The sequence below is a fragment of the Tachysurus vachellii genome, chromosome 4 (assembly GCF_030014155.1).
Source record: "Tachysurus vachellii isolate PV-2020 chromosome 4, HZAU_Pvac_v1, whole genome shotgun sequence".
Classification (NCBI taxonomy): Eukaryota; Metazoa; Chordata; class Actinopteri; order Siluriformes; family Bagridae; genus Tachysurus; species Tachysurus vachellii.
In genome coordinates this window covers 21,303,069-21,325,512 of record NC_083463.1, presented here as the reverse complement: position 1 = coordinate 21,325,512, position 22,444 = coordinate 21,303,069, and the positions used below count along the sequence as shown (strand labels likewise).

Genomic DNA, 22,444 nt, shown 5'->3' with positions numbered 1-22,444 from the left:
GATGGTATCGTGTCAGGCACAATGTAAATAGATTCATGTGCAGTTTTCATCCTCCTACTTTCTACTATTTTTTGCTAGACATCGAAATGACTTGAACCATCAGTGTTTCTCATCCATTTGCTGGTCAGATTAGGGAAATATTTCCCACAGTTGAGGATCATATGTTTTTTTTCAACATCCCTGCTTTTTTTAATACCAGTCTGATAAAATTTCCCAGACGGCCATTCTGCTTTTGCTCAACGTTTCGTTCTCGGCTCCCCTGAATTTGATGTCAAACAATTGTGAAATTGGCTTGACTTTCCCCATTGTAGCCTTTTCTTTTTTGTATAAAAATAGAAGAGCTGTGGGGTCCAGCACATTGCAATTCAATCAAACTCACCCACATTCAGGTTTATTTGTAAGCCAGATTCACAAAAGGCATTGGCACAAAGCAGATGCATAGGGAGTCCCGGCCTAAACCACTGTGCCCTAGCAAGCAAAGACCTTTGTGTGAAACCTTTTGTGAGGAACTAAAATAAAGAACCGGTGTAGAATATAATATGGTGGTGATTGACAGTTCAGTCCAATAAATGTGTGTAAGTGACAAACGTGTTGTATGTGTATCTCTGTCTGTCATCGATCTAGTCATAATACATCTCAAAGTCTTGTGAGAAAATGCCAAATATTCTGTATCTTGATATCTGTCATTGCTTTGTGTGACATTTTAAAAGCTTGGCAATAGTTCCATTTCCATACAGTAGTAAGTGTGCACCAGTCAAAATTATTAGCAGCAGGAAGACCACTATAAGCATTACTGCAAACATCAAGCAAATTATACACATAATCTGTCATCACGGGGGCCTCCTGACATGTTGCATGGTTGGAGGAGTCGTAGCATTGAGGTCAGCAAACTGGGCTTGACCTTGGTCCTGAGACTGGGGTGGGGTGCCAGGGTCAAGGGCACCTCTCTGTGTATGTTGTTTTTGGCTGCCACCATTTATTACCATCTGTCAGTCAACACTGGATGCTGTAACCGTAGCGGAGCGGCGGCTCGGCCAACGATGCATGCCAGTAGACCGAAAACATTATTACATCCAAAGGAAAGAGGGGGGTGTTGACCAATCCACAAGCTGTAGGAAGACAACTAAGTGGTAGCTAACAGCAGGGGGTGAAGGATGGTAAAAGGAAAAATCTGTACTTCCGTCCCACTATGTGGAATTCATTTGACAGGGAGGGAAGTGTTAGGCAAGATAATGAAGAGAAAAATTATACAACAGGGAGACAGAAATGAGCAAACGCTAATGGAGTGTAGGTTATCATTACAGCGGTGAGGTGCAGTGTTAAAACTATTGGAGGCAATAAGCGGGGCTCTTGGAAATACGCAATAATCAGCAATCACTGAGTGACGGATGAGACACACTCTTCTAATCAGAGCTCTGATGCTAAAGAAGGGAGGAGTGATTCGCAGGAGAGAGAGAGAAAGTGATAGAGAAAGACAGAGAGAGCTCAGCAAGCTGTTTGACTGTGAACATTAATGAGCATACACGGTGACGAATTTAAAAGAGGAAATCATACAGAATAGTCAAAAAGAGAGGAAAGAATGAACTGCAAAAAACATATCATATGAATTAGAACATTAAAAATATTAGTGCATATTTACATTTTGGAAGCAAAAGTGCATGTGTCTATATGTAAGTGTTGGCGCGTGTGTGCGTGTGTGTGTGTGTGTGTATGTGTGTGCAAGTCCATTAGCTTGGATGGAGCGTGTGCCGGCATTAAACCTAAAGTCTGTATGTGCATGTGTCTATATGTATTTCTATGCATCTTCCAGGTAATATGCCTGATGCTGTCCAGATGGTGCACTTCAATTCAAGCAGCTGCGCATCTGCATGAGGAGAAATGTGAGCTAGCATGGAGCGCCACATGTGGGCCGGAGCTCAGGCAGCCTGTCTATGGGAAAAACGGGGCTTGCGGTTAGGCCAGATTGAGCTCCGGGTCTCTAGGGACGATCTCAACGATGTGCGAATGCCATGTTTATTCTTTGTGAGCCACATGGGAGTGTGTGTACGAGTGTGTGAGTGGTGAGGATAAAATCATGGGTGTCCTCTGTAATGGCCAGGGACTATACTGGCATTCTCGTGTTCTGTGTACAGATGATGTCACCCCCATTTGTGCAAGTGTGCTCGGATATTCGCAAGGTGGTCTTATTTGGCACATGTTGAGAGTCGCTTATTGTTCTTGTAGAGCTCTTTTTTTCTTTCTTTCCCTCTCAGTCTCACACACACTTGTCATTGCTTCTCAAATCTCTGCGTCTGGTAAGTTCATCTCCTCTCCATAATAAAGTCCAAACATCAGAAGCGATAATGACATCCTTCTGATGGGCTTCATGAACTTTATATACACCGAATAAAAGCAGTGCAGCATGCTTCTACACATTTGGGGTCAGGTTGCTTGCACACTCACAGAGAGAGGGAGAGAGAGAGAGAGAGAGAGAGATGACAGGATTATGTTTTTTTCTCTGGAGAAGGCCCGGCTCTAGTTACTCAGAAAATTCACTTTTAATGAAAAAGACACTGTCAGTCAAAATTTCATGCATGATTATGTGAAGAACCACAGGCTTGGGTTTTAATAAATCCTGAAAGGCCAGCTATCAAAACCAAAAGCATTGTGAGGTAAAAATTAGTTCAACACTGAACAATATAAAGGGCCTATGAAAGTGCTGATGATGTTCTAAAGAGCGAACTATGCTTGCAAGGAAAAAAGTGTGAGAATGTACTGCTTTCATGCTCAAGTAATTTAACAGCAGAGAGCTACTATTCTGAAAAGTGTATTAAAAACAAGTCTGCAGGAACAAAGGAGTCTTTTAGAGGACGTCTGGAAGGTTGTTCTATAGAGATGGAAAGTAACAAGTGACAAGGAGTTTAAAGGTGAAATCCATTCTTCTTCCAGACATTTTTAGGCTGTTCGCATGAAGGTAGTGTGAACGTGTAATGGTGGGATTTTGAGAGCAGCACTTTTCACTTTGAATCATGAGTCCGTGTCACATTAGTCCTTGCGGGAAATTGAACCTCAAGAGAGATACTGTAATATAATGGATAGATACGGTGTCGAAAGGCACAGACAGTAACAGATGCATTTCCAGAGGCAGTAAAAGAGAGTCAGGGATGAGAAGAGAGTAGTAATAACAATATGATACTTGTTATGAAAGTGGTCAGACGTTATAAATATAGACTAAAGTGAGTATTTGGCTAATGATCTTCTTAAAATTGTGATGAACAGTGGCGGAGAGAGTATAAGGGTGATTATGTGGTTCGATGACATCGGTTTTGTCGGATTTTTGAACAGACAGAATGGTCACAGACAGAATGATGTGAAAATGACATTTGTGTGTGTATCGGCAGTTTAGTCTGAAACAGAGTACAGTTTGCACGATAAATTGGTTGTGTGAAAGCTATCATGCAGTCCACGAAGCACACAGCAGTACTGAACCAGAGGCCTCCTATAGGAGGAGGTGCGAGTTCGGTTGTCCTGGAACTGTGGTGCGATTCCTGTGAATGTGACACAACTCGTACTCGGGTACGTACTTGTACAGGCTGTAACTAACCTCCGCATTGGTTTTTGCTGATTACAACATCATCATTTCCACAACACACATGTTCCATAAGTGCAACACAGAAAAGGTGAGATGCCCTACTGGACACCATAGCACCATAAAAATAAAAAAAAAAATAAAAAATGTTGTTACAGTTTTGACCTTTTGTGATATAGACCTATAATAATAATAATATCATTTGTGGTCCAAACTTTACATTCTAGGTTTTTCAGTTTATGCATTTCACACAACATTTGGTCACATAAGCAAAGTTTTGGTACATGGAGGTTTTCTAATCAGGGCTATGACTGTGTACCAGTGTAATTATTACATAGTGTGTTAAGTACTTCACTTGAAGGAAAGATTTAGGGTTTTATAAAGTACTTATTATATGTATGAAGTAAAATACAGAAAAACAGAATTTTAACATTTACACAGATTGCAATAACATGTATAGGATTAACAGCTGCTCTACTGTTTAAATCCATACACATAAAAACTGTGTGAGAATCCTTCATCATGCAGATGCTTACACTATTCTCATTTCTGTACATTATTTCCAGTAAGTAATCATGACCGATGTCTGGTTTATGCCTGATATTTGTTCTAGATATTTATGTTATTAAAATTACACTATAGTAATCACTTTCAATTATTTCCCCATTAACAGTGCCGTATTCCCATAACGCCGTTTCCTCCTTCCTTCAATCCCGGCTTTATCTCTTGGCAAATTTGTTTCACTTGGCACGTGAATTCAGTTAGTATACTGAACAAGTGAAAATCCTATTATACAATTTCATGGCTGCTTTGTTGATAAGTCTCTTCAACATGGATGAATCAGTAGGTCCATTAAAACCGCACACTGGGCCATTTGCTATAGACTAGCTAAAAGGGCATAGCAATCAATCATAGTTAATGAAGCCTTCGAATTAAAAAGACAAGCTGTTTCTGAATTGACTTTGTTAATGATCTTTTTTTTTTTTTCATTAAAATGAAAGGACATTTTGTTTGCTCTTCTTGAATACTCACCCCGTCATGCTGAAACCACAAAGTAATCATCTAATTGACTGCAGCTAATTCCAGATGAATTTATTTTATATAGCTGATTGACTTCTGTAAAATATATCCTATCATTATGTGTATGACACAACAGCAGGATTTATGGAATGATAAAACAAAATAAAATCAGAAAAGGCTAGACAGAAAGGCTGAAATCTTAATCATATCAGTTTTATTTTTCTAAGGTAAAGTGGGCTTTTTGTACCACATGTATTCCATATAAGTCCTAAGATTTTTTATGCTTTTAACTAGGCCAAATAAATGTCATCCTGTTTTGTTGTGTTCTTGTCCAGCACCAGGGGCGGTTCTAGACCTTTTTTAGGCTGGCTCCAGCCCCCCTGTCTGTGATCTCAGCCACCCTAAAACTATAAGTATAATTTTTACTTTAAAAAATAAACAATAAAAATTACGTTAAATGCAGGACATGTCGTCGATGGGAAAGAAAATTATTTATCAGTTTGATCCAAGAGCAAATTTTTTTACTTTGCGTTTACGCACGTGTGTTGTAGTCTTTCAAAAGTGCATCATCAGCTGTCTGCTTTATTAGAACGGAGAAGCATCTATAACGTTAATCAGTGGAAAGACGCAAAGACGGTTATAGAAGGTATTTTATAAATGTTTTTACCTTGTTAGCCTGCCTGGCAGCAGTGCTTTCAGTGTTGTGAATATTTTTTATTAATGACTGCATTCATTGGACACAGTGTTCGTAGAGAATGCACACATACATGAACTGATTTGAATGAAGACTGGCATCATTACATCATGCATTTTAAATAATACCATAACTTTTGGCTTACTATGTAGTCATATAATATATAATATAAAACTCTTCTTGTTTTAAATTCTCACTGAGGGCTAAAACCCCCTAAAGATGACATCCTAGAACCGCCCCTGTGCAGCACTGAATGTCTTTGTCTTTGTCACACTCCACAATGGTGGTTTTTATTTTGTAGTTTTGCATAAATATTTCTGTTTTTTTTTCTAGCCGACAAAGGGCAATATATTCATAGAAAAATTATTAGTAGAAAATTATTCTTTTTTCCGCTCTCTGAGCATCTAAAATTTGTTGGGGTTATCTTCATCCATTAAAATACCGTGTAAGGTTATTCAAACCAAGGGAAAAACATCTCACACTATTATCCAACACTAGTGTCCTGACTAATCATATAGATCAGCGATGAAATAATTCAGAATGTAAAAATGTAAAACAAAATGTAACACCAGTTTACTCATAAAAAGGGTTCAATTCATTTGGAAAGATTCCTGCAAACTAGCCCCGATTACAACTACAACATGAACATTACAAGTACAGCCAGCGTCTTTTGTATTTTATTATACCGTTAAAATGCTTAAGTACAATTTTGATTTATTTGTAGTGGAAAAATTCTGATGTATTGATAGAAAAAAGAACCAACATGTGGTTTTAAAGCCTTGGGACTTGCTTGGCCTCTTGACAATCAGTCTTGTTCATGCTTGAATTTAACATCTGTCTCAGGTGATCCAACCATACATCGACTGCCAAGACAAACAGCTATTCATATGTCTCAAATAGGTCTTTGTTGTCCATTTACAATCGCATTTCCACAGTAGGAAGCTTGCCAAATCTGCCAGAAACAACTAAATGGCACTTTAAAACAAAACCATCAAAATACTAAGCCAATCGCAAATGAAAACTGTTTATGTTTAGCCATCAGATGTCAGTTGCTCAATAGATTGTGCAACATGACAGCTTTATTATAGAAATCCAGTCCAACAAATCCACCTGACAGCTGAATATACAGTACTGTACACTACCCAACTCAACATATCCCTTTCAACCCTATACACTAGTCCAAAATCAAGACCTTTATTGCAAAACTGAATTTTAAATCTGGATTTTGGTTCAAGGTGTAAAAATTAGCATGGCATCACTGGGGACTACGCTGACTTTTCACATTCAGTTCAATTCAGTTTTATTTTTATAACACTTTAATCAGTGGACATTGTCTCAACGCAGCTTTACAGATTATTAGAAATATAGCACAAAAAGTTAGAGATTAATATTAGACTTATATTTAATTGTATGTGTATTTATTCCTAATGAGCAAGCCTGACTCAACTGTTTCAAGGAAGAAACCTTGAGAGGAACCAGACTCAAAAGGGAACCCATCCTCATGTGGGTGACACTGGAGGAGAGTGTTAATTATGAATAATGTCCTTTCTACAGTCATATACAGTCAGACAGTTGTGTATCGATTAGGAGGTTGTTGTCCTTAATGTCCACATGTACATGGCATCTACTCTTTGAATGTCTGAAATGTCTGGAATCCAACTGGAGTTGGTACATCTCTAGGTCACTCAGGATCCTCGCATGGTTGGCATCTTCTCACAGAAGGACTGAAATCTTCATGACACGGAACACAACTGGAGCTGAATGGCTGATACAGTCCGGGTGCATCACAATGCAATTCTGTTCACACTACAAATGCTTAAGAAAACACCTTTGCATGCACTCTGTATGATCGAGTCACAAGACATTTCACAAGACACAAGATCTCGCCACATCTGTATTTAGCGCTGCACTCTCTTGATTACCTGAGACAAATGTGAATACGAAGAGACAATGTGAAATCACACACAGATCTAATGTGGACCTTTGTGAGTCACCAGAAGAAATCTTTCAGACAGAATTGTGCACTGGGTTTTGTGCATGTAAACACAGAAGATCTAGCCAACCACTTAAGCATTCATTCATTCATTCATTTTCTACCGCTTATCCTAACTCTCGGGTCACGGGGAGCCTGTGCCTATCTCAGGCGTCATCGGGCATCAAGGCAGGATACACCCTGGACGGAGTGCCAACCCATCGCAGGGCACACACACACACTCTCATTCACTCACGCAATCACACACTACGGACAATTTTCCAGAGATGCCAATCAACCTACCATGCATGTCTTTGGACCGGGGGAGGAAACCGGAGTACCCGGAGTAAACCCCCGAGGCACATCCGAGGGATGTGAGGGAGAACATGCAAACTCCACACACACAAGGTGGAGGTGGGAATCGAACCCCCAACCCTGGAGGTGTGAGGCAAACGTGCTAACCACTAAGCCACCGTGCCTCCCCTAAGCATTGAATCCTGAATAATTAATTATTACTGGTACGTTTTTTTTGTTAAATTAACATAGATGGATTTTTCAAATGTGTCAAATTGCAGTGTTCAGCTTTGGTTGCTTGCTGTACAACATAATCCAAAGTGTTGCTTAATGACACTTTTACATCTGAGAATTGAGTTGCTTTTCTAGAAGATCAGTTTTCTCAGCACATGCAGTCCCAGCCTGCTTGCATGCTCCATATGGGACACCCATTTGTTGTGGAACAACGACGTATGGGATTGGACTATATAATTACTGGCCTTTCTGAAGGTCCATGACAAATTCTTAAGGGCAGTGGAACCTCATTCATCAGCTGTGACGTCAGCGCTTCTTCCTGATATTTGTTTTTATTTTTACAGCATCGTAAGTGTTCTGTAGCTTATTTCAGTTTTCAGGCGTTTACGTGTGATTACGCAAGCTAGCATCTGCCAATCCTTTCCTCATTAAGGAACACATCAGCAAAGATCCCAAACCAAACGCAGGCAACCCAAATGTTACAAAAGCTTGTGCAATATCGCACGTTAATAGTCTCGACATGATATTCCACTGCCGTGATATCCAGCGGATATTTATTCCAATTATATTATATTATCAGACCTGCCAACTTGTGCAAGAGCTTTGCAAAAGAATGTCAGACTATTCTAGCATTACTCACTCAAACCATGAAGAAAACACATGCACTATAAGACATATGAATCTGGAAAGAGCAGGTGTTTTGAACTCCCCCCTCATCTCATCTCACATGCTGTCGGGACTCTCGGGACTCCCGGGACCTTGATTTCTGTCAAGGTAAATGTTCCTTAATGTGAAATAAAATCCATCAACTTTGTTCAGCTTAGCACACATTAGAAAATGATAGAGTTAATGTCAGTCAAGTATATTTAATGGATGCTACCAGCCAGTAGAGAAAATGGTTTTTGACTTAAAAGGGTTAAACACACTTACAATGAAGTATGTTAAGAATCATATGTTATACTTTAGAGATGTTGCTAAAGGTTGAAGGAATTTAGAGAGTGAATAAATATGCTCTTTTTTTTGACATTGTTGGCAAACTGTTTCAGTTGCATTTCTGGACACTCTACTTGCATGTAGGTGTTCACTGGTAAATCATAAACACACTGGGGAAAAAAAACGTGTTTACGTAATTAAAATCCGTACATCAGATACACTTGATTGAATTGAGGGAAATTAACGATATTAGTTTGCTTACATCCAACATGATTTGAGCGTGTATTTTCGCGGCCCTCAGTGAAATCAAGCACTGAGCAGTCACTAAAACTCACAACACATTTACAACAGACACATTACCGCTGCGCCATTCTACCATGCATGCACAGTTATTCCCAATCAGGGCCAACATCCTCGTGAGAGACCACAATGGTCTTGGTTTAAATTAATGCTACAAGAATTGATCACACTCACTATTACGTATTATTTTTACATAAACTATGCGTAAACTATGAGTAGTATTTTTTCTTAAATCCGACGGACCACATATTCCTTTTTTTTCAGTTCAGGGAAAAATCGATTTTTTTTTTGTTTGTTTTTTTTTTTTTTTTGTATGACTAGCTTGTGTGTAGAAGGTATGCATCTGGAAGTCTAGCCCACTTCCATGCTGAAAAGAAATATGAGGTTTCGTGTTTTCGTAATACTTTCTGCAATTATTTACGATAATGGGATTGTTCTTGTCTTAGAAATTTTTGTAAATTAATTTGAAGAAATAAATGTATATACTGCATGTATTATAGAAATTAAAAAGTGTTCTATCAATATTATAGCATTATTCCTGCTTGCTTAGACATTAGATATGTAGTCTTGCCTCATGGCGTTTAAGAAGTGGTTCGATTTTTGTTTAATTTGCAATTTGCGAAAAATAACTAATTGTCTGTTTTTTTCCAAGCCACAGTCAAGTTAATCTGGTAACAATTTCTTATGGAGTGAGTGGAATAGGATTTTGCCATTCATGTGCATTTTTACTCTCATCTCCCATGAAGAAAAATGCTATTCTCTCATGTGTCCCTTTCCCTGAGGTGTGTGTGTGTGTGTGTGTGTGTGTGTGTGTGTGTGTGTGTGTGTGTGTGTGTGTGTGTGTGTGTGTGTGTGTGGATAAGAGCGACGGAGTGAAAAAGACAGATGCGTTCCTGATGCATTGTGCTGCTCTGCATGCTGTGTTATTGAGAGTTTTTACTCTCTCCTTTTGAATAATGCATGACCGGACAGCTAAACCCCAGCTGATCATGGCTTTTTATTCTGCCACTGATTATAGAATAATATTTTATACAATAACCAAAATGAAATCCCAGTTTTTAACACATCGAACATACCATTTGGTTCACTTATGTGAACAATGCAGGATTTTTATTTATTTATTTATTTATTCATTTATTTATTTATTTATCTTGAGGAGACTGGGGAAAAAAAGCTAATTGTATTAACTTCATTAAAATGCAGACATCGGTTTCACCGGATTGAATTGAGGAACATTAACACGATTACTTTTCGTACATCCAAGCTGAATTGAGTGTGTATATTCAAAGCACTGAATAAAATCTAAACCCAAGCTCAGAAATGAACCCAAAACGCTGGTATTTTGCAGCAGACGCTTTACTACTCCACTATTTTGCATGTTTTGAGCATCTAAATTTAGTCCTATAGCAACATCCTTGTCAGACTTAATAGTGTAACCGGTTTATAGTCGATACTACATAAACTGATCGTTCTCACTGTACATCACTGAATCTAGTGCATAATCCAGTTTAACTGACACAACTGTTTAACTTTAGTTAAGTTTAACCATATCTGTATGAATGCAAGTAAATGCTCAAGTTCAGTTTAAAGATTAGCATCAAACAGCAAAAAGACCTTAAGTACCCTTAAGATTAGGGCATGTCATGGAGCATAAAGGCCACTCTGTGAGCGATTGGACCCTCACTTGCTACTTAAAAGCTCACATGCACCCAGCTGCCATCGTAAAGTGCATGTCTTTGGACTGTCAGATGACATTAGGCTCGACTCCCGGGCTGTGCCGCATTCTGACTAGCAGGCGGTGATCCTTCCTTTGTTTCCATTTGACAGGGGTCAAGTAGGGTGTTCGTTGAGCATTCATAAGGGGTTGGGACAGCACCTCCAGGCCTGATGTAAACAAACTGAGGAGGGACGTCTGAGCTGAATTCTGTAGCTAGTGGTTTGTGGGCTGTGATAACACTCTTGACCCTTGCTCTTGCTAACCAATTTAACCACTAGTGGCTGGATTGAGTGAGATGCTTGTGCTTAGCTTATACCAAAACGTTTGCTTTTCTCTTCTTCACAGAGTTGACATATGAAAAATTGCCTGCTTTTTTAATAATTTTAACAAAAACTTATTTTAACTCTTTTTACCATCGACCAAAAAAGGGAATTGGTGCCTGTTTTGTTGTGTATGTTCAGCATTGAATTTCTTTGTCATGTTACATTCCACAGTGGTGATTGATGGCTCATATGAAATCAGACACTCAACGCTTTAAGAATTTATAGTTTTTCGTATGTTTACGTAGTTCTGTTTACCTAGCGTACTAGGGGCAATATATTTATATAAGTAAAAAAAAAGGTTAGTGTATTTTTTACACAAAGGTTTATATTTTCAAAGTAAATGATGTTATCAAGTTTCTGCTCTCTGAGAGGCTTGAAGTGCTTGCTCATAAGAAAATTTGAAGGCATTATCTTCAACCACTAAACTTCTGTGTAAGGGTAGAGAGAGAACAGAGGGGAAAAAAACATCTCACCCTGAAAACCAACAGTGTTCTAACTAATTTCATATCAGACTTTCAGCAATAAAATAATTTGTTTAATCTGATTGAAAATGTCTGATAAGTCGATTTCCATTTCAAACTGGAACACCAATGTACTGGTACTTAAATAGGTTAATATAAAAGTGCATATATATATATATATATATATATATATATATATATATATATATATATATATATATATATATATATATATATATAAATATATATATATATATATATATATATATATATATATATATATATATATATATATATATATATATATGTATATATATATATATATATATATAGACCTGTTTCTGTTGATAGAATCCAAACCCTACTGAACCCCTTGTTGGAATCTTGTACTATAGCACTTTTTTAACCATATACACAGTTATAGAAGAGAAATTATTTATAATCCCACTATCCAGTGTCACCCAGATGAGGATGGATTCCCTTTGAGACAGGTTTCTCCCAAAATCATCTAAAGAAAGACAGCACCATGGCATCGTCAACTCTAGCTCACAGATTAAGGATAAACTGAGAAATGTATCATTTATTTTCTGAATTTCTATATTTCTGTAAAGCTGCATTGTGACGGTATCCAATTTTAAATGCAAAATACAAATAGTATTGAATTGAAGCTTCATTTGAAGCTTTCATGTGCAGAAAAATGATTTCAGGCAGCCAATAATCATTAAACACAGCTTTTTACAGTTTTATGTTTAACCAGCCTGGTGTCATCATTCATAAACAATTGTACTGATGTAAATTTTGGCATTGTTAAGCAATAACCTTTAGCTATCAGTAGACATAATGCTGGCTGAAAAAATCCATTTATATTCCAGTAATGGTTCCTGTGGTCACACTCACTATTACGTATTATTTTTATATAAACTATGCGTAAACTATGAGTAGTATTCTTTCTTAAATCCGACGGACCACATATTCCTTTTTTTTTTTCAGTTCAGGGTAAATTTGTCTATCTAATAAAAATATGCATAGAGTAGTTTGTGTCTGCGGTAAAAAAAAAAGAAGAACCTTTAAAGAAGAATCAGAAGAAGCACTAAATAAATCAGTGTTGCTTTTTTCCTTTTGCCTTTTGGTTAATATGAGCTCTAAATAAAATCCCAAATCTGATACTAGGCTCGAAGTATTTTTTCATTTGGCGTCTGTCTGCTGTGTTTGTTAATCAGGTTATCTTGCCTGAATTGTGGCAAATTCCTCACTTCTGCTCCCCATCTCTAAACCAGCGACTTTAGGAACATCTCTTATTTTTTTTCTGAGCCAAACTAATCTGTGTGTACTTCTTTTATTAACTTTACACACCTAAACAGTATATATTAATAGCATTTAGAACTACGTTTTTTTAGGATTTGAAGGCACATTTGAGCACAATTTGAGATACAAATGCAAATTTGAGTGCACCAAATTTGAGGCAACATAGTATTTTTTTTTTTTTTTGAGGTAGACGTTTGTTTTTGTTTTTTTATGTTTTTTACCCAGGTAAAGATGGGTTCCTTTTTAAGTCTGGTTCCTAAAAATGTCTTCCTCATGTCATCTCAGGGAGTTTTTCCTTGTTACTGATCCATCTGGCACTCATTATGTATAAATATACATTTAAATTGTAAATTTTAGCATTATTTATTAACATTATATTCTGAATTTTTATATACCTTTACAGCTGCTTCGCAACAATGTCCATTGTCTAAAGCGCTATGCAAATAAAAAAGGAATAAATAGAAATGGATCTTTATGGATGTACACTAGCAAAGTGTGGCTTGTTTAAAAAAAAAATCTTAGTCCCATCACCTTCATATTACTTCACCTAACACTCACGTCTGCTATCTTCCCCTTTTCCAGTAAAAAAAAAAAAAGCAAGCTGATGGAAAAGATGAGAGCGAGTTACAAAAGAAAGAACTTGGCATTACCTGTAATCTGTGTTCTGGTATGCAGAGCAGGGTGCAGAGAAAGCGAGGTCTCAGCCAAGAATGATAACCCTTAAGGATTCCTTTTAATAACAGCCATGCTGCTATGAAATAGGGGAGGAAAGAAAGGAAAGAAAGGAAAATGAGCCTGATTACAAGAAGTACAAACAGGTCAGAGATGTTAATTATCTCCCAGACTGCTCGCTAAAAGATTTGCCCACCGCATGCCAGTGAATGATAATAGAAACTATAATCCGAAAAAGGAAATCGACCCTGTCGACTTCCCTATTTAAACATGAAAGTCATTTCTAGGATGCACCTGAAAAACGTTAATTCATGCTACATTAAATCAGCTGTCACTGAGCTGGTACATCTTTTGTGTCCTGACTTATGGGAAGATTTATTATACTATAAAAACTCATTTAAAGCTAAAGTGCATAGAAGATTGTTTTGTTGTTGTGATGATCAGGGAATAAAAAAAGACTTAATATACTGTAAAGTTTACAAGCTGTTCTGAATTAATCTGACAATCCTGAAATTGCGATTAGTACAAGTACAACAGGAGACTGACAGGAGAGAGAGAGAGAGAGAGAGAGAGAGAGAGAGATACAGAGAGAGAGAGAGATACAGCGAGAGAGAGAGCAAATAAGCATGAAAGAATAAGATACTATAATAGAAATAATGATTTGTGTTTTTTACTTGATGAGCAGTTAAAGCATGTATTTGTTCCCTAATTTGATTAAAAGCTAGCAATCATCAATGCTAGTCAACCAATTTATCCATGGCATGGAGTTTGTATTGTTGAAAGAACTACTGATAGCTGTTGTTAAGTCTCTTTGTGTTTTTTGTATTTTTATCAGGAGAAACAGCGAGTTATCTGAACCCTCTGCTTGCATGACTTCTGTCTTTGCTAGACATCTAATGCTGTCCAGTTCAAGCCAAACATTTTTAAAAGGATAAAATAAACAGAGAACCTAGTTCAGCGTTTAAAAGAATACATTGCAGAGGCTCCTGATTTTTTTTAGTTTGGCATCTAACCAGAAGTGCAATAGGCAGCAAGTGCAAGATGTACAGTATACAATATGATTACAGTATTTACAGTGGGAGCTTGCAGTGTTTTCAAAATTACAGGAGAGTTTACACACATTTGGGCCAAGGCGCATCGTGCGATATCATCACAACACATTCAAACAGGTGCATCAAACATGAGTACAGCTCTCAGCGTAAGTAATCACGTGTGTCTTCACCGGTAGGGGTTGAAAATAAGAATCATGTGCTTTAAATTTCACCAATTCAGTCAGTTTCAGTATCAAGCGTTTTTTTCCCACAATAATGACTATAAAACTTAGCAGTATCCTGGAGGGACTGTCTAGTGCATACAATCAGTATGAGATTATAACAAAGCAACCCCATTTCTTTTTAACCACACTTCTATTTTACTGCTGCTATTAGCCAGTTTTTGCTTTTTTTATGACAGATTCTACCAAATACATTTCATAAGTATTACATCCTCTAATGTTACAATACATCATTCGATTTTATAGAGTAGAAGCCTTTATCTGTCAAATGTGCATTACAATACAGTGACATTCTTTTGTCACATATAGGAAACTGGTGTCAGAGCACAGGTTCAACTATACATCAGCAAACCTGGAACAAATGGGATATGGTTGCTTAGTGGTTGAGGTGTTGGATTACTATTGAGAAGGTTGTGAGTTTGAATCGCAGGTCCACCAAGCTGCCACCACTGAGCCCATGAGCAAGGCCCTTAACCATTACTTACTGAGTTGTATAAAATGAGATAAAAATGTAAGTCGCTCTGGAAAAGGCCGTCTGCTAAATGCCAGAAATGTAAATGTTAAATATGGTTTAAGGGCCTTGGCAGCTTGGCCATGCTGGAGTCTTTAAGTGTTGAGCCACTGCTTCCCACCATGGGTTCTGCTTTTCCAGTGAAAGCACATCTCCATTGCTTGTACAGTGCTGCATGAAAATGTTACCTTAGATGCTGTACCTTAGATGCCTTAGATGGAAAAGCAACAATTCCTGACTAGTCGCTTTAAAAATATTTGGTATTAAACGTCAGATAATTCTTAGCAATCTTGTGTTTATATCTTTCCTGATTTATTGCAGTGTTTTGGGTTTTTGCAGGTGAGTTCTATGTGGTAAGAGGTGGTTATGTGTTAGAGTTACAGAATTTATGCGAGTTACTCAACCTACAAATCAAAGCCTGCTTCAGTTCACATATTTAATATGCCCAGGCTTTTACAGTTGTCTTTTTTCAGGTATTCTAAAGAAATATATTCTTTATCCACTGGTTAAGTTATAGCACCACCCATCCATCTGTTCAACACACTTGATTAATTTGACACCTTAAACGATATGAAGAGAAAAATTAAGATGTTGTTCTTGGCCACATTAAAGATGAAACGCTGAAGTCTAAAGGCAGGAGCTGTAACTCTTGGAATCCTTAATGAAAAATAAATACACGTCACCCCAGCTTATTATTGGACTGGAATCTTGTTATAACAAAACCTGACAACTTCAATAAGCTTCTTCACAGTGCACAAGAAACTGTAGACCACTTTGGGTCATCATGCCAAATGGAGTTATAGCTAATTAGTGCCATGTTTATCTGTTCTTGGGGCTGTTGTTTGAGCTAGAAGCTATTATAAAGGATCAGAGAGGTCAGAGAAATGTGTGATCATGGATTTGCTTAAGACTGTGTGTGTGTGTGTGTGTGTGTGTGTGTGTGTGTGTGTGTTCCTATGAACCACAAACTCCCTGAAGTCAATATTCAAAGCAAACAGTGGCTTTCTCTCTCTCCCTGAGGACAGACAGATGACAGGGCACCTGTTCACACACTTCTCTCTCTTTTCTTTTCTTTTCTTTTCTTTTTCTTTTCTTTTCTTTTTGCCAATTCTTTTTCATCACACTGGCAATGTTTACTCTGTTATGGTTCTCTGCTTTTTAATAATAATAATAATAATAATAATAATAATAATAATAATAATAATAATGATAAATAGTTCCTGTCTGGTTTCTTGGACTGTTTATTTATCAGGGATAAACTTATATTTTTCCTTTTATTTGAAAAAAAACCCTATTTGTTTTGTACTAATTGTGTTGTTTTTTTTATTATATATGTACCTTTATTTTTTTTATATTGTATATCAATATCAAGTGTTATTCATGTAACAGTGCTATATTTACAAGTCCTGTCATTTGAATTATTCTGCATCACAACAATACTAAGCAAAATCAAGCAAAAATGTACACATGCAAATGTAATATTCAGAATCCTTTCATCTCCTATGAAGGAAAACAGTTCTTGCTTCATTCAAAAGATGTGATTTTCATTGTTAATTAACAACCTAAAGCAATTTTCTTTACTTTTCTTGATAAATGATGAAACACTTATTACTAATGCATTTTATAACTTCTTTAATAAGCTGTAAATGTCTGTTTAACTATTCTGTTTGCTTTGCTCTGAATTTCCCGTCTGTGCACGTTGATGGACAGGAGAAGCGAGGGAGAAAAGTCATGTTATCTGACTTGTTAGATTAAATTTCTCAGCTTTAATCGGGCCCTCCTGTCATGCGGAGAAATCAAGGAGCGATAAAGATGATGTGCTAATCCTTTGGCAAGGATGAAGGCTGGTAAAATCGATGTCTCATATAGACTGTTTACTTTGAAGATCGGCGAACAAGCATGTAACAAGTACTAACACACACATACGCACACACATACAAAAAATAAATAAATAAATCTCCCATAACCTCGCTTTCTCCTTCTTCTTCCACCTCTATTTCTCTTTCAATCATACATAGTGGAGTGACAGCTCCTGGAAGGCCAGAGATAAGATCTAATCCTGCGGTGATTATGGGCAATGAAAGCTGTGTGTGTGTGTGTGTGTGTGTGTGTGTGTGTGTGTGTGTGTGTGTGTGTGTGTGTCTGATGCTCGAGTGTCCTCCAATTGTCCCAGGCTTTATCAGTCTTTCCTATCAAAAAAGTCTTTCCTCTCAACCTTTAAAATACGTTGTCTTTTTTAGATTTGAAGGTAATTACGCTGCTTGTATAATGAGCTAAAAATCTAATGTAATTAACTCGATTGACAATGATTGATTAAGTCAAGATTTATTGATCTGTTCTTTATAATAAAGGAACTATTGGAAGTTCTGTTACAAAATGGCTTTGTAATCATCCATGTACAAGCCTTGGCATTGTTTGTCTTCAGACTGACTACATGTTAAAGATTTTATAACCAAATATTTCCTTAAATAGCATATTTTCTTTGTTAGCCCGGGGTAATATTTCAATGTAAATTTCTACCCAATGCCTCAATGCATAAAAGGCACATTTTTAATCAAAATGTCCCGCATTGCATTTATTAGCACTGTAATGACACACTCATGGTATTGGACTTGTTGGAACAAGCTTAATCTGTCCTTGTTTTTAATTGGAATGCTGCAATGAGAGCAGGAAGAATTTTAACTATGCTCTTGAAATGCCCGTACAGGTAAAAAGAGGGTTTTGTGTCTGCTGCTGCACTTTAAATGACTCCATGTGTAAAGATGCTGTCTTTTGGTAGTGCTGTTATATGCTGGTGTACATTTTCCTCCAATTTTATTAGAACAGCAAGGCCAAGTCATATTATATGAGGCAAGAGTTTAGGATTTCAGCTTTTATTTCCTAGTATTTACATTTAGATGTGTTAAACAACATCAAACGTAGAACCTTTTGTATCACATTACCTAATTTTTAGGTGAGCAAAGGTAAAACTTTAGGTCAATTAAAGTAAAACAAATCCATTGCATATCCCTTGTCCAGTATAAAACCTTCCACTTTTTCCCTGTTAAAGTCCTGTGTTATGTTGGCAGTGTGTTTTTCTGCATGATGAAGTTCATCCTAATTTAGAACTAATTCATCACGAGTTACATTATCAATAAAGCTGATGTCCTGCTTCAGAAGCAGCCATGCAAGACGAGACCATGACACTACAACCAGCATGTTTCACAGATAAACTTGTATGTTGTGGTTCATAAGCAGAACCTTGCTTTCTTCAAACATTGCACTTTTCGTTACTTTGGTAAACTTTCATATTGGTTTGTGATATATGGTGCTTATTTTTAAGTAATGAACTCTTGAGTAATGAATTGTGTTACTTCATGCCCTGCCCCACTGACTATTGCAGGGTTTCCCGCAGAAAATTTGTTAGTAAATGCGGTAGGGTTGGGCGGGGCCCGGGGGGGCGGGGCTTCTTCGTTTAACAATTATTAAAAACAGGCACGTGCAACCTAGCTAGCAGTTGAAGAACTCAAAAAAAATCACCAGCTAACTTACTTTAAATTTGCAAGAACTATAGACTAATACAATATCAGGCTTAAATAAACCCAAAACATAAGTCCACTTACAGTTCTCACGGACACGCGTTTTATCAACTGACTAGTTATCCTCCAGACAGTGACGGACCACGTCTTTCCCTCATTTCGGCCATGTGGCGCACGTACCCGCTCGCGGTGTGAAGCGTGTCCGCGCTATTCTCCAAGATGCACTTGACGGCCTTTTGTGCAGCGGAGTTTTTTTTTTGTTTTTTTTTTTGGCGGTTGGGTTTCCCAGCTTAGGCGGGCCGCCCGAACTGCAAAATGCTGCGGGAAACCCTGTATTGTTTGTTTGGTGACTGTTGCTCGGTACACCTGTTGTTTAACAGTACAACAGACACCTGTGTTTGCCACATTGCCGACTCCATCCTCGACTCTTGAGTAAGGATGCTCCAGGCATCGCCTCAAGAACGCTCACTTCATGTTGATTCAGATAATATACATTCCTTTACCAAGCTGGAAAAAAATTCGCTACGATCCAGGACTGTGAATGCAGTGGGAGAAATATTGTCTATACAAGTGACAAACTGTTCTTGGATGTATGATATGCGTATGGTGGAAGTTGACTTTATTGCATAGAACATCGTAGGGGCACATTTCCGTGTCTTGGGTGGAAAGGAAACTGAACAAGGGCAGTTTTTGAATAGCAAAGGATGGGACATTAAAAACTGATGTCAGCATTGCTAGTAAGCCCCTGCTTCCTGCTCCCCCCTTAGGCCAGGGACTACCACAGTTGCTCTTTATCCTGTGAGGTTCCTTCCTGTACCACACATTTTGTTTAGACTGATACCAAAGTCTTCGTCAGACACACATTCAACAGAGTCAGGATTTGTATCAAGCTCCATTATTCTCTGAACAAAGGCATTTGTAGATTCTCACTTGTACATACATGCATCCCTTTCACAAATTCAGAATTCCCCTCAAAGGGAACTATACACGTCTGCTTTATTCGTACTCAGTGTTTTTCAGCCCAAGATCAATAGTTAAAATTGCACGGAGTGACTCTATTATAAAGAGAGTTGATTGGATAATTGTGGTGCGTTGTGTTTACACAGGTGAGATGTGTGTTGTTTTTCTTTTTTATTAACACACTGAGTTATTATTTGACTCAAACATTCATAAAAATGAGACATGATAAATGTGCCAGTGCTTTCACAGGTGCGTGTAGAGTTTTGAGAAAATAGTGCATTGTTTATAATGAAGACAAGACATTTTGTGATAAAATTTACTGGAAGGAATTGATTAGTTTAAATAACTATTCATTCGGTTACAGAGTACATCCAAATGAAAAAAAAACTGTAATAGCCAAAATGTATTTTTAGATTTGATTATATTAATGGTTTTAGAAAGTTAGAAGTAAAAATGATTAGGTCATTTACAGGGCAGGGGTTGTAAGGCTCTGGGTTGTTGATTGGAAGGTTGGGATTCAAGTCTCGCCGTGTAGGATAAGAGCTACAGGAAATGGATTTAGTTATGAAGGACCCAAAATTTTTGCTTCTACTTTTAGCTATAAAGTTTAAAGCTGATTGATTGATTTTGTTTCATTTTTGGCTCTATGTCTGTCATATTTTGATGAACATTTGTCTTCTCTAGAGTAGTCTGGGTTCCCAGACTTTTTTGGCTACTTTTTTGATGAGTTGGACTTAAAGTTATTTCAGTGTGGTGGAACACCACTGGCGTGAAATTGAAAAATATCCTGTTATCTCTGGAGTTTTAGACCACAACAATTTTCTGTAATTCTTCTCCTGATTGGGTTTGCAGGTTGTTATTTGCTGTGGCCCGTTACAGAAAGTGTGTGTGTGTGTGTGTGTGTGTGTGTGTGTGTGTGTGTGTGTGTGTGTGTGTGTGTGTGTGCGCTTTATAAGACAGCTAACAAATAAAAGGTTCAAGAGGTATTGCCTAGCTTTTTTGTGAAGTTTTTTTTTACTGATCAATGAAATTAAAACAGTTCTTTTGATGTACAAGTTAAAATAACTTGAGATTTGTTTATTGTAGCAGTTCCTGATACCGTGCCAAATAGGTGAGAAGAGTCGCTGTATTACGTTTTTTTGGCTTGTTATTTTCTCTTTTGTCTATGAACTTGAATGTAAAATTAGTCTCTGATATGAATTGTCAGGATTATTTCCCAGAATTGAATATGTGTGTTATGTAGCGACTCTTAAATTTGCTCTCACATTGCCTTATCAGGTTCGCATTTTCCACCCAGGACAAGATGTTAGATGATGTTGAGTTACAGTAACATGAGCTGCAGCATTCCGTTCTCTTTGTACACTGTTTCCCTTGCAAGCTGTTGTGCTCACAAATGAGTTGCAATCCAGAATGGACTCTGTGATCTCCATCATAATGTCAGAGCACAATGCAAGAATTGTTGTATTGCATTCATGTATTTAGCCTTCATTTAATGTAAGGTATGGGTTCATTATAATTTAAGATTTAGATATTAACTTTAATGTTCATATTTAGTAACATTGCATCTGTTATTAATAAGAAAAATTAATGATAAAATTATGGCATTCTTGTAAATATCACATTGGGTTCCACTTCTGTCAACCGAGAAATCTGAGGCTATACCGGGCACTGGCTCACCCAAACTGGACAGTTTATGATTGGAAAAGGACTAGGCATTGTTTTACTAGTTTCTGTTAGCCCGTGCTCAGTGTAGCCTCAGATTTCTGTTCTTGGCTGACAGGAGTGGAAACCGATATGGTCTTCTAGCCCATCCACCTCAAGGTTCAGCATATTGTCTGAGATGTCCTTCCGCTTGCTGTGGTTGTAAAAAGTGGCTATTTGGGTTACCGTAGACTTCCTGTCAGCTTGAACTAAAACATTTCTTCCAGGTGGCCAATAGGAGTTTTATTTCTGGCATCAACAATCATGCCAATTTGCCTGTTTAGTGACCTATAACTGAATAATTTGTTGCATTATTTTCCAATAATAATAACCCAATAATTTGCAATGCTACCACACAATTGATTCACTGATTCATTGATTCATTGGATTTCTGGAATTTCAGGAATAGCCAGAGCTGCAAGTGTTCATTTTCTTGCTAACCCTCAATTTGAAACCTTTCAAACATGTTTAAATATTAAGTCTATGCAAGCAAAGCTACATTTTATGATATAATTACATTGTCAAGGTTTCTTGCCAATCACAGATTTAACCTTACAGCCTTCAAGTTACTAGCACATAACCTAAACATTGAGCTGCCACTGTCCTAAGGGTCACTTACACAGGTCACAGTGGAGTTTATTGGAAAATGTTATGTAGTCTTATATGAATATTTGTTTATTATTGTTTTGCTACACAATGAGAGTGCATTCAGATTCCCTTATGATTTTTAAAGATGAATAGTATTCTCTTGGCAGGTTCTCAGGTCCCTCAAAGTGATTAGCTATTGTGTGAAATCCATCGGATCTTTACAAATATTCCACAGTGCAATAATGATTTCACAGGTTTTTACATTGAAACCAAGGACGGTTCATTCTCACATCTTACCAGATTGTTATTGAACAAACTACTTGTGGTTACAGCATTTAGTGATTTGTGCTTTTTCATGGCTCCCCAGTGACAGCCAAAGCCGCTGAGAAAGCTGCACTAC

The 22,444-nt window shown here is 37.4% G+C and overlaps 1 protein-coding gene across 2 annotated transcripts in view; it reads left to right on the top strand.

Annotated features, from left to right (window-relative positions):
• The window catches only part of sema3fa (sema domain, immunoglobulin domain (Ig), short basic domain, secreted, (semaphorin) 3Fa), a 58,529-nt gene that overhangs the window by 12,526 nt on the left and 23,559 nt on the right, over window positions 1–22,444 (top strand). The gene's annotated exons all lie outside the window — the stretch shown is intronic.